Source organism: Delphinus delphis, chromosome 15 (genome assembly GCF_949987515.2).
Source record: "Delphinus delphis chromosome 15, mDelDel1.2, whole genome shotgun sequence".
Taxonomy (NCBI): domain Eukaryota; kingdom Metazoa; phylum Chordata; class Mammalia; order Artiodactyla; family Delphinidae; genus Delphinus; species Delphinus delphis.
The window spans coordinates 64256884-64271222 of record NC_082697.1 but is presented as its reverse complement, the minus strand read 5'-3'; positions in this window follow the sequence as shown (position 1 = coordinate 64271222).

The window sequence follows — 14339 nt, the reverse complement described above, 5'->3', positions numbered from 1 at the left end:
GAAGATGGAGGAAGGGGCCATAAGCCAAGGAATGCAGGCATCCTCTAGAAGCTGGAAAAGGCAAGGAAACAGATTTTTCCCTAGAGTTCAGAAGGAAAGCAGCCCCATGGACTCATGTTCTGACCTCTGGGACTGTAAGATAATAAATTTGTGTTGTTTTAAACCACTAAGTTTGTAGGAACTTGTTAAAGCAGCAATGGGAAACGAATACTTCTGGTATCTATCCACTAGATGCCAGTAATACTCCACCCCAAGTTGTGATAACCCAAAATGTCCACAGACATTATTGCCAAATGTCCCCTGGGGAGCAAAATTGCCCCTGATTGAGAACCACCGTGTTAGGGAGATTCCAACAGTAGCTGCACAAAGTCACAGAGGAAAGAAATCAGTGCCCTGGGTGTGGCTGGCACACAGCCAGCCAGGTGTGTGGAGCTGGGAGATATAGACTACACGTCATGTTCATTGTCACTCCTTTCTGCTCCCTTCCTCTGGAGATTCACGCATAGTAATCAGGGAGCACTGCCGGGCTGACTGAGAATATTTATTGAATGTGACAGCTTGCCCTGCTGGGTCCCTGCCTCTTAGCACAAGGATGACAGCTGCTCTCTGTGGCAGCCTTTCCCTGCGGGTTAGATTCCTTTGCCTGCCTGACCAATTCCCTTCACACTGGGCGGGAAAGACTTCATTCCATCTGAGCCACAGTAGTGAAGTCTTAGCTGGTTCTAAGCGACAGAAATGGACTCTCGTTACTACAAGGAAAATCAATCATTGATTGTTAAGATGGTAGGGGCAATCTCAGAATGAAGGAAGAGTTTGTTAGGAAGGGAAATATCACCCAAGCTCTGCAGAGCTCGGTAGCAGATGGAATTCATGGTCAACTTCTAGAGTTCTGCCATTAATGTGTCTCGGTTTCAAAGTATCAAATTCCTGGGGGAGAAAAGCTTAGCACTTGGGTCCAGTAGATCAGCCAGCTGAGACCTGGGGATGGACTTGCCCAAGGTCACACAGCACTAATAGCAGAGCTAGGCCACTCCTCCTGACTCCCGGACCTGTTCATTTTCTGTAACTTAGTGCTAGACTCTTTGGGGAGATTGAATTGTCCAAAAAGAGCTAGACAAGAACTCCTACAGTAAGGAAAGTTCTTTGCAAGGCTGCAAAAATGACATCTACACTGGAAAATGTGGAAAAACACTGGCTTTTCTTTTCTACTGGGCATCAGGCATCTAGATGTTTTTAGAGATCTAGAAATGACATGTGTTTCCTTGACGTTTTTGAAGTTAGTTAAAACAGAGTTTGGGGGGGAATTATCGTGGCTCACAGTAGGGTGGAATTTTAAAAACTCCTCCTCCATTTTCAGCAGTTTCTGATTCCTACCCAAGTTCTTCTGGATCCTTGGGCAGTTGGCACAGCCTACTTGAATATTCTGTTTCAGGTCCCCTTTCCTGGGTCTGCTTTGGGCTGTGACTGAATTCTTCTCTTTAGGTGTCTATTTAGATAAACACAATCATCTCAACAGGTTTGATGTAGTTTTAGTCCAACAATCAATACGTATTTATTATGTAAAAATTTAAATATACAGATATGCCAAGTAAAGTATTAAAAATCACTCACAAGCTCAACATACATGAAAACCGGTTCACATTTTACTCTATGTCTTTCCAGACTCTTTTTCTTAAATTTTATACTTCATGAAAACCTGGGATTATACTACATCTCTTTTCTTACCGGCTTTATTCATTTAATTATCAAAACATCTCTCAATGGCTTTAAATATATGTGGATTACACTATTTTTTTAAGTTAATTCATTTATTTTTGGCTGCATTGGGTCTTCGTTGTTGTACGCGGGCTTTCTCTAGTTGCAGCAAGTGGGGGCTACTCTTCATTTCGGTGCGCGGGCTTCTCATTGCAGTGGCTTCTCTTGTTGTGGTACGTGGGCCCTCGAGCATGTGGGCTTCAGTAGTTGCAGCACACGGGCTCAGTAGTTGTGGCACGCGGGTTCAGTAGTTGTGGCTCACGGGCTCTAGAGCACAGGCTCAGTAGTTGTGGCACGCAGGCTTAGTTGCTCTGTGGCATGTAGTATCTTCCCAGACCAGAGCTCGAACCTGTGTCCCCTGCATTGGCAGGTGGTTTCTTACCACTGCACCACCAGGGAAGTCCCGATTACACTATTTAGTAGTTTCAAAGTATTCCATTGCATAGTTAGGCCACGATTGATTTAACTTATCCATTATGGAGGAACATTTTTGTTTCTGTCTTGTTGAAAAGTTTGTGATGTTGACATGGCCGCAGAATAAATCAAACCATGACTTAGGTTTCATAGTTTCACGAATTGTCATGTTTTCCGTTTATTTCATTTTGGATTTTTTTTTTTTTTTGGTACGTTCTGTATGAAGGATTTGTTATGACAGCTATCTGTGGTGCTGGGGAAGGAATATGCTCTTTCTTTGGGGGGGATCAGTTTCTTTTTTTTTAAATTGAAGCAGAGTTTATTGACAATGTTGTGTTAGTTTCAGATGTACAGCAAAGTGATTCAGTCATACACACATATATCTATTTTTCTTCAGATTCTTTTCACTGGAATTTGCTCTTTCCTTAGGTCTTCTCTATGCATTTGATCCCCCATTCAGCCTTCTCCGTGCATTTGATCCCCCATTCAGCCTTCTCTGTGCATTTGATCCCCCATTCAGCCTTCTCCGTGCATTTGATCCCCCATTCAGCCTTCTCCGTGCATTTGATCCCCCATTCAGCCTTCTCCATGCATTTGATCCCCCATTCAGCCTTCTCTGAAAGGCTTGACCTGCGGAGCTATCCCACCACCTACCGGCGGAGTGGAAAACAAGTCAGCTTGCTCCAACCAAATCACAGTGCTTTGTCCGTAGGCCATTTTCTGTGACCCTCAAAACAATCCATAAGGGGTCCCATTTTTCTTCATTCATGTGAAAAAGTTTTATTGAGCACATACTGTATGCTTAGCAGTGTGCTAGACAGTGGAAACGTATATAAACAACCTTGGGGCATGTCAGTGGTGAAGTTCTTTTTTAAAATCTCCCGGTGATCAGATCTAGTTCATCTCACTTCAAACCTGGGGCTTTGGAGTAGGGAGATCTTGGACATCCCTGCTAGCTGCATGATATTGGGCAACTGCACACTCTTTGTTTACACTCTTTGTGCCTATTTTCATATTATATTAATAAAGTTCAATGGGATCATCTGTGTAAAATACATAGCCTATAGTAAGTGGTTCATTATGCAATGGCCATTGTTATTATCAACGTTATCATCATATTCTACAGAAAGGCTTACGCATCAAGTAGAGGAAAGTGTATCACCTGTTCATTTATTTTCCCAAGCAGTTGATGAAGAAAGGAGAACTAATTAGCTCAAGGAGTTAGTAGGGTTATAGGAGGAGGCCGTTTGCTGACTCTCTGGCTTTAATTTAGCCATTATTTCGGACTGGAGCTGGTTCGTTTTGAGTGTGAAAGGAACCTGCTGCTTGTTGATAATTAGTCTGGTTTTAATGAGTTATCAGGTGTTAATAACAGCTCAAGTGCAATATCTTTTCACAGCCTTCAGAGGATGTTCAAGATGTTCACTGGGTTCTCACTTCTTGGGGTTTTATGTGGGTGTTAGAAGTTCATCCGAGGAGGGCCAGATGGGATGCGTCCATGGATCCCGGGGAAAGAAGCTTTAATGGTGGCTGCAGCGTGATTACACCCAGAATGAGTAATACTGGTATTACGTCGATTGGGACAGATGCTGACCTTTCCTAATGGGAGGTGGCATCTCTTTACCAGTGGGTGACATTTCTTCTTGTCCAAAATAATCCCGACAATTAAACAGTTTAGAAGAAAAAAAATCCCCAAACTGGAAGCAATGTAAATTTTTACCACTAGAGTACTTGCTAAATGGTCATTAGGATATCCACACAACAGAATACAATATAGCCATTAAAAAGCATAAGGTGGGTCTATATAGACTGTTGTCCAAGAGATACAAAGTGGGAGAAAACCTGCAGGACAGAAACTAGGATCTGATTTGATGTATGGAAAGAGAAAGGAAGGAAGGGGACAGAGAGATGAATAAAGGAGAAAAGGGAGTGAGAAAGAAGAGAGCGAGAGAGAAGGAGGGAGGGAGGGGGAGAGAGAGAGAAAGAAAAGGAAAAAGAAGAGGAAAGAAGAAAAGTACTTCTTTCCTTTACAGAGGCACAGTTTACTTCAGAAACCATGAGAACTAAAGTAGACTTTTATTGCAGGTATAAAAGGGGTGTGTGCACAGTGGTTTTACACAGAAACACGTGGAAGAGCTACTCCAAATCTTTCCCTACACTTTATTTGGAGAGCAGGTGCCCAGACCTGTATTATGCTCTGTGGTTCGATGTGTATCGTCAGCACTGAACCATCCATAGCCCTCTTATTTGTTTACTTATAATAGGATGGACACACATCCTTACTGTGATCAGAACAGTTCAGTATTTTTCAATTCTATTGAGATGCAATTTACAATAATTAAAATGTACCCATTTTAAGTGTATAGTTTAAGAAGATTCAACAATGAGGATATAGAACATTTCTATCACCCCAGAGATTCCCATGCACTTCTTCCCAGCTATTCCTTAACCCTCACGCCTTGTCTCAGGCAACCACTAATCCGTTTTTATCATAATACATTACATTTTTCTCTCCTAGCGTCTCCTGTAAATGCAGCCATACGGTGTGTACGCCTGTGTTAGGAGTCTTTCGTTCAGAATAACGCTCTGGCTGTGCATCTGTGCATCTGTGTGTATCAGTACTTCTTTCCGGGTTTTACATTTTGGCTGAGTAGTATTTGATTTTGTAAATACAAAGCAATATGTTTATCCATGCACCCATTGAAGAAGATTTTATCTGGGGATGCGTTTATGTCACCAAAAAGCTTGAAAACTACGTTTTTACCTTGATTCCATATCCTTGAGAATGATCGAGAACTCAATTTAAAACATCATTTTCAGTGAGAAAGCAGGTCATATGTTAAGAGATTAGGTGATAGGATGACTGAAGGGTTTGTGACCTTATTGAACATACCATGTGGCAGGCATCCCACATACGGTGACCCCTAGTTATCTTCACCTCCTGGTATTCATGCCCTTGTGTAATATCCTCCCCTTTAGGGTTGGCTGGACTTACTAACTTACTGCTAATGAACTGAATATGGCAGAAGTGATGAGCTATCACTGTTCTGTCTTGGATGCTCTCTCTTAGATTGCTTGTCCCATGGGAAGCCAGCTACTATACCATGAATCAGTCCTGTGGAGAGGTCCATGTGGCAAGGGATCAAGGCCCACCAACTACCACTTAAATGCACTTGGAAGGAGATCCCCTAGTTGAACCTTCGAATCTGGTCATAGTATCTTGTGCCTTAATTGCAATTTCGTGAGAGATCTTGAGCCAGAAAGCACCCAGATAAGCTAAACTCAGAATCCTGATCCATATAAACTGTGAGATAATAACTGTTTATTGTTTTAAGTTGCTAAATTTTGGGGTCATTTGTTATGCAGCAATAGGTAACTAATACATACAAGAATGTTATTGTTATTATTCCTATCACTACCATGGACTTTACTCTTCACTGTTTCAATTCCAGGTTTAGCAGAGCCCTGGGGATGCATTATAGGAATAATCACCATGTACTGAGCGTGGAGTCAGGCACCTTGCCAAGCACTTACTTTCATTTTCTCACTGAATCCTCACAGCAACTCTATGAGAGGGAACAATACTTGTCCCTCTTTTACTGACCAGGAAAGTAAACATCAGAGAGGAAAAGGGCCTTAAGAGAAGTAGAGTAGTATGGGAAGGAGCTGGGGTTTGCATCCAGGCAGTCTGACCCCAGTGTCCCAGGTCATGACCATTGCACCATCCTGACGCCTCGGAGACCTGCGCCCCCCACATGGTCATGACTCCACCCTTCTCCTCGGTTCCATTCTTGCCTCTTCTTTCCTGTATTCTCCCTTTTCCAACCCTGTCTCACCCCCCACCCAGCCCATGCACAGTTCAGCCATGCCCAAATTGATTTCCAGTCAAAGATGTTAGACCTGACTGCCTAGGTTGAAACCTTTTATACTTCTCACCTTGTCCCTCAGATCCTCTCCCTTCCTGACTTCCTTTTCATCCCAGCAACTGTTCTCCTTTAGTCAAACAGAAACTTAAAGTTTTCCTTTCTAGCCCCTCCCAATCTCAGAAATTCCCAAACACAGTGAATATGAATTTATATTTGAAGGATAAATAAAGCAGTGACTGACTGAATCACCCACTTGTGTAGAGAGGCACCTGGGACTGGAAATGAGCTTGCTCTTCAGATTCAAAATTGTGCTGGAATTCTAGCTCTGCTGCTTCTTGGCTGTGAGATCCTGGCCATGTGACTTAACTCCTCTGTGCCTCTGTTCTCTCATCTCTAAAATGGAGATGATAATTCTTATGTCGGAGGATTAAGTGAGATAATATATGTAACAGCCCAGTGCCTGGCACAACATAATTACTCCATTTATTATTGCTGTTGTTATTGCTTAATTCTTGTTTGTAGATCCTCAGATGTCTTTTCGCAAATTTCAGGAGCTCTTTAATGAAAAAGATGGTCTCCACCAACAGTCTCCTCCCCTGGGTAATCTTGGAGATAGATGATTCTGTGATGAGATCTGGCACACCTCCTCTTTGGGACGGTACAGAGGTCCAAGAGTATGGCCTATGCAGTCAGAGAACTGGTTCTGAACTTTAGTTCTTCTGCTTGTTCACCTAATGACCTTGGGCAAGTTAGGAACATCACCAGGCCCATTGGTAAAATGGGCATAATAATAGCTCCAGCCTGATGGCACTGTGGTGAAGGTTAGTTGAGATAATTACTGCATGTAAGATGCTTAACGTGGTGCTGGCACACAGTGATAACCCAGCAAACACAAGCTCTTCTTCTTCTTCTTCTAGGAGTTGACGGAGGATGCTGAGGCATGAGGTCACCCCTCCTACAGCTTTTAAAGTTTAGATATTCATTCTTAAACATTCTGGAAGCACCTGCCGGGATTTCAATTTCCTGCTGCACTTTGGACAGCAGTGACCCATTTGGATCAGAGGAAGGCTCTCTTCCCTGATCCAAATGGATCTTCTTCCCTGAACAAGAAGGCTTGTTCTTCCTCCCCCAGGGGTTTTCTTTTCATTCGTTGGACTTCTATTCATGGATCATCTGCCAGAGACATGGACCAAGAATTCTTACTCTTTACAGATTTTCTTCCCTTAATGGTCCTGTTCTGTGCTGTCACCCCGGCACCCTCCCTCCCCTTCAGCCCTCAGCAGCTGGCAGGAAATGTTTATAGAAGAAGCGTTTCTTTCTCTTTTTAATAGCCTCCTAGGCTGCAACCTCCCAAATGAGAACCTTGTTAACCAGAAGGACTCTAGGCTACTGATTTATATTCCAGTCATACCGAGAGGAAAAAAATTACAAAGGGAGAAAGAAAATGCCAACGAATCCATGGACTAATTACAACACCCTCTCTGATGAGGAGTGTATATTTCCCTATGCTCTGGGTGCTAAGGGATTCCTTCCAGATTTCAGTATTTGACCTCTTATCCTTGGATCACGTGGATTCTTTGTACTTCTTGTGGGTTTACTGAAAACAAGGGTAAAAGTTCCATACTCCCGCTATTTAAACAAGAGATTTATTACTTTCAAATAGTAGAGGCGCTTGTTTCAACAGAAATGTTAGTATCTCAGTAAAGATGGTGTCCAAACTCATGGAGCCTTCAGAAGATGGCTAAAGGCTCGCATTCTACCACCCTGCCCAGGCACTGATGGGCCAGCATCCCTCCAGGTAGTTAGTTATGCAAAGGCCATAAAACATACAGGTAAAAATCTTTAGTGGTTAGAATTCTAGCTTGATGATTCAAGGAAGGCTTCTAGGAGGAGGATGTACATTTGGAACTGGGCTTTGAAAGTTGGTGTCATAAAGAATGCAGGCTGTCTCCCAATATTTACTCCCCTCTACTTCCATAGTAATAGAATCTAATTTTTAGCTGGGTCCTCACCCCCCGCCACACACACAGTATAAAGACTACAGCTCTTTGGAAAATTGTGTGCAGCAATGGCCACAATAATTCCCCTTCCTGTAGGCATATCCTTTTGCAATGTGACATGGTATCCCCTCCTATTTAGCGGTAGAGTCTCTGTCCCCACTCTTGAATCCAGGCCACACTTGTGACTTGCTTTGGCCAGTGCAATGTGATGGAAGTGACATTGTCCCAATTCCAAGCCTAGGCTCCCAGTGACCTTTCATGCTTCCATGTAACCTCTTGGACTCCTGCCTAGCCACCACGTGAACAAGCCAGAGCTAGCTTTCTGGAGGATAGGAGCCCACTTGGAGCAGAGAGAAACTGTCCTAACTGAGGCTGTCCTACACCAGCCAGCACCCAGCCAACCAGACAGCTAACTGCAGGTATATGAATAGGCTCAGCGAAGACCAAAATACTGTCCATCTGAAACCAGCCCAAATTGCCAACCCACAGAATCATGTGTTAAATCAATGCTTATTATTTTAAGCCACTGTTATGAGGTGGTGGTTTGCGACATAGCAGAAGTAACTGATACAATTTCCCATGCAGCTAGATGTATTCATGTAACTAAGTTTTGTCGAATGACACCTAAGTGAAATTGTGTGTGTGATTCTTGGGGAGTTTCCTTACAGGAAGGAGGCATGCTCTTCTTCCAGCTTCCTTCCTTCCTAATGACTGGAATGAGAATGTAATAGCTGGAGCTCCAGCAGCCATCCTGGACAATGAAGTAAAATTAGGAATGGAAGAAATCCATGGCAGAGCAATAAACTAGGAGGATCTTATTTCTGTGAAGCCGTACATTACCTTTCCAATCTTATTCTGACTACAATGTATTAAACGAAAGAGTTAAATAAACTTTTATCTTGTTTAGGCCACTGTCGTTTCGAGTTTTACAGTTATTCATAGCTGGATCTAATTCAAAATCATACAGATGGTCAGGATTTAGCTAAGCAGGGATGGTAGAGAAGAGCACTTATGTCAGAGTGAACATCGTGGATAGTCACAGAAAAAGGAAAAGAGTGGGTAGTGGGTGGGAAACAGTGAAAAATTTCATGGTACTGCCTAAGGGGAACAATGGCTGATAGGACTGGATTGGGGCCAGCTTTTGAAAGGCCTTGAAGGTCAGGCTAATAAATTTGGAGAGTGTGGTAAAACAGATGTCTGAATGTTATGCAAATCAGAGTGAGAAAGTCATATCATATATTCTTTCTTTTTTCCATTCCTTGAGTCATTTCCTCTGGGGAGTTTATATTCTGGTGAGGGAGACAAGATAACAAGGTAGTAGGGTAATTACAGGTTGTGATTAATGGGCTGAAGTACATAAACTGTGAGATGTGGTAGAGACTAACTTTTGGGTAGAGGGGACTACTTTAGATAGGGTGGCCAGAGGAGGATTTTTTGAGTTCCTAAATTCTGTTCCAGGCATTGTGCAGAAGTCTAGGCACACAAGGATGAATAACACACAGTTGCTGTCATTGAAGAGATCACAGTCTAGAGTGGGGTGAGGTTAATCAGGAACAATCTCCTAGAAGAGGTGGGAGAGAGCCAAAGGAAGTAATTTAGTCTTCTCATATGTATCAGGCAGATTCAGCTGCAATAAAGCTGCATAACATACATCCCTCCAAATCTTTGTTTAGACAAGAATGATTTTTCTCACTCACAGGTCTGCATGTAGGATATGGTTCTGCTGGGCTCTGTTGGATTAGCTTGGCTTGATTCCAGGCTATGGGTTGGTCCAGGTCTGCTCTATATATCTCCCCATTCTAGGGCCAATGGCTACCCAGGATTTGATCTTTTCATGGTGGATGGCAGAAGTGCAAGAGATCAAGCTAAATCCCAGAGGCACATTTAAAGCCTCTGCTTACATCACATCCACTAATACTACTGGTCAGAGAAAGTCACATGGCCAAGACTAACAACAGTGCATCAGGAAGAACACTCCACCCACAGTGGGAAGATTGCAAAGGTACAAGGATGTTTCATTCTGCTAACAGAAGGAGCGAAGAGTGGGGAACAATAATTCAATCTCTCACACCACCCAAGGAAATGGTACACTTCTTCATAAATGTCTGATAGTTTTACTATTTTTTTCCAAGAAATCTTATATTTCTTGTTAGATGTCTTGCAAGGCACCATACTTCTTTTTGTTTAAAATTTTACTTAAAAAATTACATGTGCTCAAGTGGTAAAAGCTTTAAAAAGTAGTGCTAAAAAAAAGTAGTACTAGAAGATATAACAGTGAAAATAAAGCTGGTCCCTATTTCCTTCTACAGAGGCAAATACTGCTTTTTCTTTTTCTTTTTTTTTTAATCTGGAGGTATTCTCTGTGTGTACAACCAAATATTTACATACATTTAAAAAAATACAAGATGACATTCTACTATACTTGGTCCTCTGTGCTTTCCTTTTTTTTTTTTTTTTTTTTTGTTCAATTTAACAGCATGTCTTAGAGGTAGTTCCATCTCGGTTTAGCCAGACCCATTTCATTCTGTTAAATGGCTGCATTGTTTTCCATTGTGAGGCTGTGCCATAACTTATTTAATCAGAGCCATATTGAAGGACATTTGGGTGGTTTCCAATCTTTTGCTACTGTAACCAAGGCTGCATTAAATATCCTCGAACATCTATCTTTATGCACATGTGTGAGTGTATCAGTAGGTTAAATCTCTAAACAGAAATTGCTAGATCAAGGGATACGCATGTTAAAGTTTGATGGATATGGACCCTCTGCTTCTAAAAAGGAAGAAGGATTCCTTCCAGAATCCTAGAGATCTTTGTTCCTCCCGTCTTCTTCTGATTCTTGTCCCATGGTATTATTCGGGGCTGAAGCAATGGAATAAAGTAGCTCAAAACTTATTCCTATAGGCTCTCTGGGGAAACTTTGAGGAGTGTTCTTTGAATTTTGGCACGTGGTCCCTAATTTGAAGATGAAAAGAACTTGGCACTACTGTTGCAATCCAAATCATCCCTTTAATGAGGGTGCTGGAGGAGCGTCAGATGATGTTTTCACAAAAAAGTTTACTGAAGAACTCTGTGGTGCAAGTGGAATGATTAATATCCCTGGGACATCCCAGTAGAAAATGTGCACAATACCCTTTAATTTGATCTGCTTTCCCTGTAGCAGCTAAATATTTAGGGCAAATAGAAAATAGTTCTGATTTACAATCTCTATAAAAATTTTAAACGACCTAATAGGACATTTGATCATGAAATTGCCTGAAATAATGTTGGCACTAGTCAGCTGTATTTCTTTGAAATGGCCTGTAACTTCAGAGCAAACTCCCAAACATGGATTTTTTTCCCTGCTAATAACAGTCTTATTAATAAAAGAATTATTTTCTTTACTGATCCTCGGCAGCTGTGTTTCAGTGCCTTTGTTCAATAAAGATAGAGATAGTAACTGTCAGTGGAAAGAAAATGTGCTGAGGTTCCCACGAAGAGTGGTAGGAACAAATCTTTTATTAAATCATGTCAAATTGTGTTTTGTTTACTTTTTTTATTTTGTAAGTCACAGTCATATCTGCTAGTCTTTGTAAACCTTGCCTCCCATTTGTCAAAAAAGACTTGGAGGCTTGGTGTTCTCGAGGTTAAATGCTGCATGATCAATTAGGGTGATACACTTCATACAATTAACTCCGTAATGGCATTTCTGAGTCTGTTTGTCTTTTTACCCCTGCTGCCATCATCTGAGATGGGTTAACTTTTGATAACGGTTTCAGATGTTCTATGGATGCCTAGAAAAAGAGCAGTGGGAAGGTGCAGTGGATATCTGGAGTTTTTAACCTGTCCACAGATTCATGCCCCCTCTTTGAGTAATAACATCCCATTTTCCTTTGAGGGCAGGTGGCTCAGATGGACCTGATCTATTTCTAGTGCTATAGGTGGGCATATGACCCAGACCTGGCCAATCAAAGCATCGTCACTCAAGTTGGACCAATCAGAGCCAGTGAGAATCCTGAGACTTTTACCACAACCATTGGGAAAGAGAACTTTTTTGATTGGAATTCTTTAAAGAACAAGATATAAACCTGTTTTTGGTTACCTTTCCTCTCCACGGGGAGAACACTCTTGGAGGAAGACAAAACACAGAAAAACCGTCAAGAAATGGAGGAAGACAGATCTTTTAAATTTATTTATTTATTTATTGGCTGTGTTGGGTCTTCGTTGCTGTGCCGGCTTTCTCTCGTTGCGGCGATCAGGGCTACTCTTCATTGCAGTGTGCGGGCTTCTCATTGCACTGGCTTCTCTTGTGTGGAGCATGGGCTCTAGGTGCACGGGCTTCAGTAGTTGCAGCACACAGACTCAGTAGTTGTGGTGCACGGGCTTAGTTGCTCCTCAGCATGTGGGATCTTCCTGGACCAGGGATCGAACCCGTGTCCCCTGCATTGGCAGGCGGATTCTTAACCACTGCGCCACAAGGGAAGTTCCCAGGACAGATTATTGACGCAGAAGATAGTTGATGCTATCACTCTAATGCTTGAATCTAGCTACGCCTGAGGTCTTATCCATCAATTAGGCAAGCTAATAAATTTTATTTTCTTGCTTAAATCAGTTTGAGTCGGGTTTCTGTCACTTGCCTCCAACAGAATCCTAAACACTTGTGTTTTCCAACTTTCAGTAAAGTTTCATGCATAGGAGAGTGTGTTCGGCACCAGCATTACTCGTGTCCATAATAATAATAATAATATGATGTGAGCTCTCTTTCCTTCTGTTGTCAGTGGTCACCATTGGATGATGGACTGTCTTCAGGCTGGAGCAACTGCACCAGTCCAGAGCTCATCAGAGGGTCTTGGCTTAGCCTATCTCCTGTCTTTCCAAGAATTCTCATGGCTAGAATGAGTGATGGTTGTCCTTTGTCCATGCTCTGAGATATGGTATTTACCTGTGCTATGCCCTGTCCTCCCCTACCTTGGCCCAGTAGTTCAGTGGTTCCTTCTGAATGCAGTTGTGCTTCTTTCTGCCCCAGGGAGAGTTCAACCTGAGAATTCCAGGCTACTGGGATCTTCTCCAAGCCTTGTACCTCTAAGATCTTGGGTCCATTGCTAGCTCTTTCCTTGCCTTGCTCAAATTAGGTAATGACCTTATTTGTGGGAGAAGAGACGAGGTAGACAGGGGTACAGACTAATAATCAGTGTGGATTTACAGTGGCCTTCTGCATGTCAAGCACTGTGCTTCACTTACGTGTACTCATGTCAACTTGTGTTCCCCATAGCACTTAATGTCATGTCTACTTAATAATTTTTACGGGCTGGACACTGTGCTAAGTGTCATCAAGTAGTATCTAATTTAATCCTTTTAAAATTAGGAGAAAGGCACTGTTATCTCCATGGATAAGCTGAGGCTCAGAAAGGTTAGGTAATTTACCCATTGTCCTACAATGAGGAAGTGGTGGAAGCAAGATTTCAACCCAGCCTGAATGACTCTGAATCTAGTTTCCTGCCTTCCTACACGAGCACTTGTATTGTTAGTGTTGGTCTGTGCATCTCTCTCGCCTGTGAAATTCCTGACCTGATGTACTCTGTGTTTTCTTTGATTCCTGATCTCCACTCCAGAGCCTTGCATGGAGTAGGTTCTCAAAAACTGTTTCCTGAATAAAGAAATCTTTACAACAGCTTAGTAAGATGAGCATTTTCTTTCCATTTACACAGGAGAAAATTTAAGCTGAGGATGGCCAGGAACTAGCATTCATAAAATATAATCCTATAATCCTGAAATTTCCTCCTTCAGTTGAGAATTGAGGAAGGTATTATATGTGCTAAAGAGAGGAGTCTTCAGTCTTTTCATACGTCTCAATATAGGTAGGTTAATGAAGGCTATATTCGGCTGGGTTGCCACGAAGAAAACAGCATAGACATTTTTGTGAAAGAAAGCTGCATCTGTGGTACTGAATCTGTACTTGAAAACCCTTATAACTTGTGAGCAGGCAGAACATTGCTTAACGGTGCTGGACAAAGCTCAAGTGAAAATCTCCAGTGGGGAAATCTTTTATAGAAATGGAAACGATTGTTTTAGGAATCTGAATTGTAATTTTTTACTTCTAAGTCTCTGGTCTCTTGAGCCTGGTCTATATCATGGACACATTTGATCTGGAATTCCGGTGACTCTGGCTGTGTAAGGAGCGTGTAAAGAAAGGCACACAAGCTCAGAGTGCGGAGGGAGACATGAGTTAGGTGTGTAGCAGCAGAAGCTGGGACTCTTTTTAGATGAAACCTACAGCTCTGAAGGACAGCTCAAGGAAGGACATTTCCCAGGGCGTGTAAGAACATGG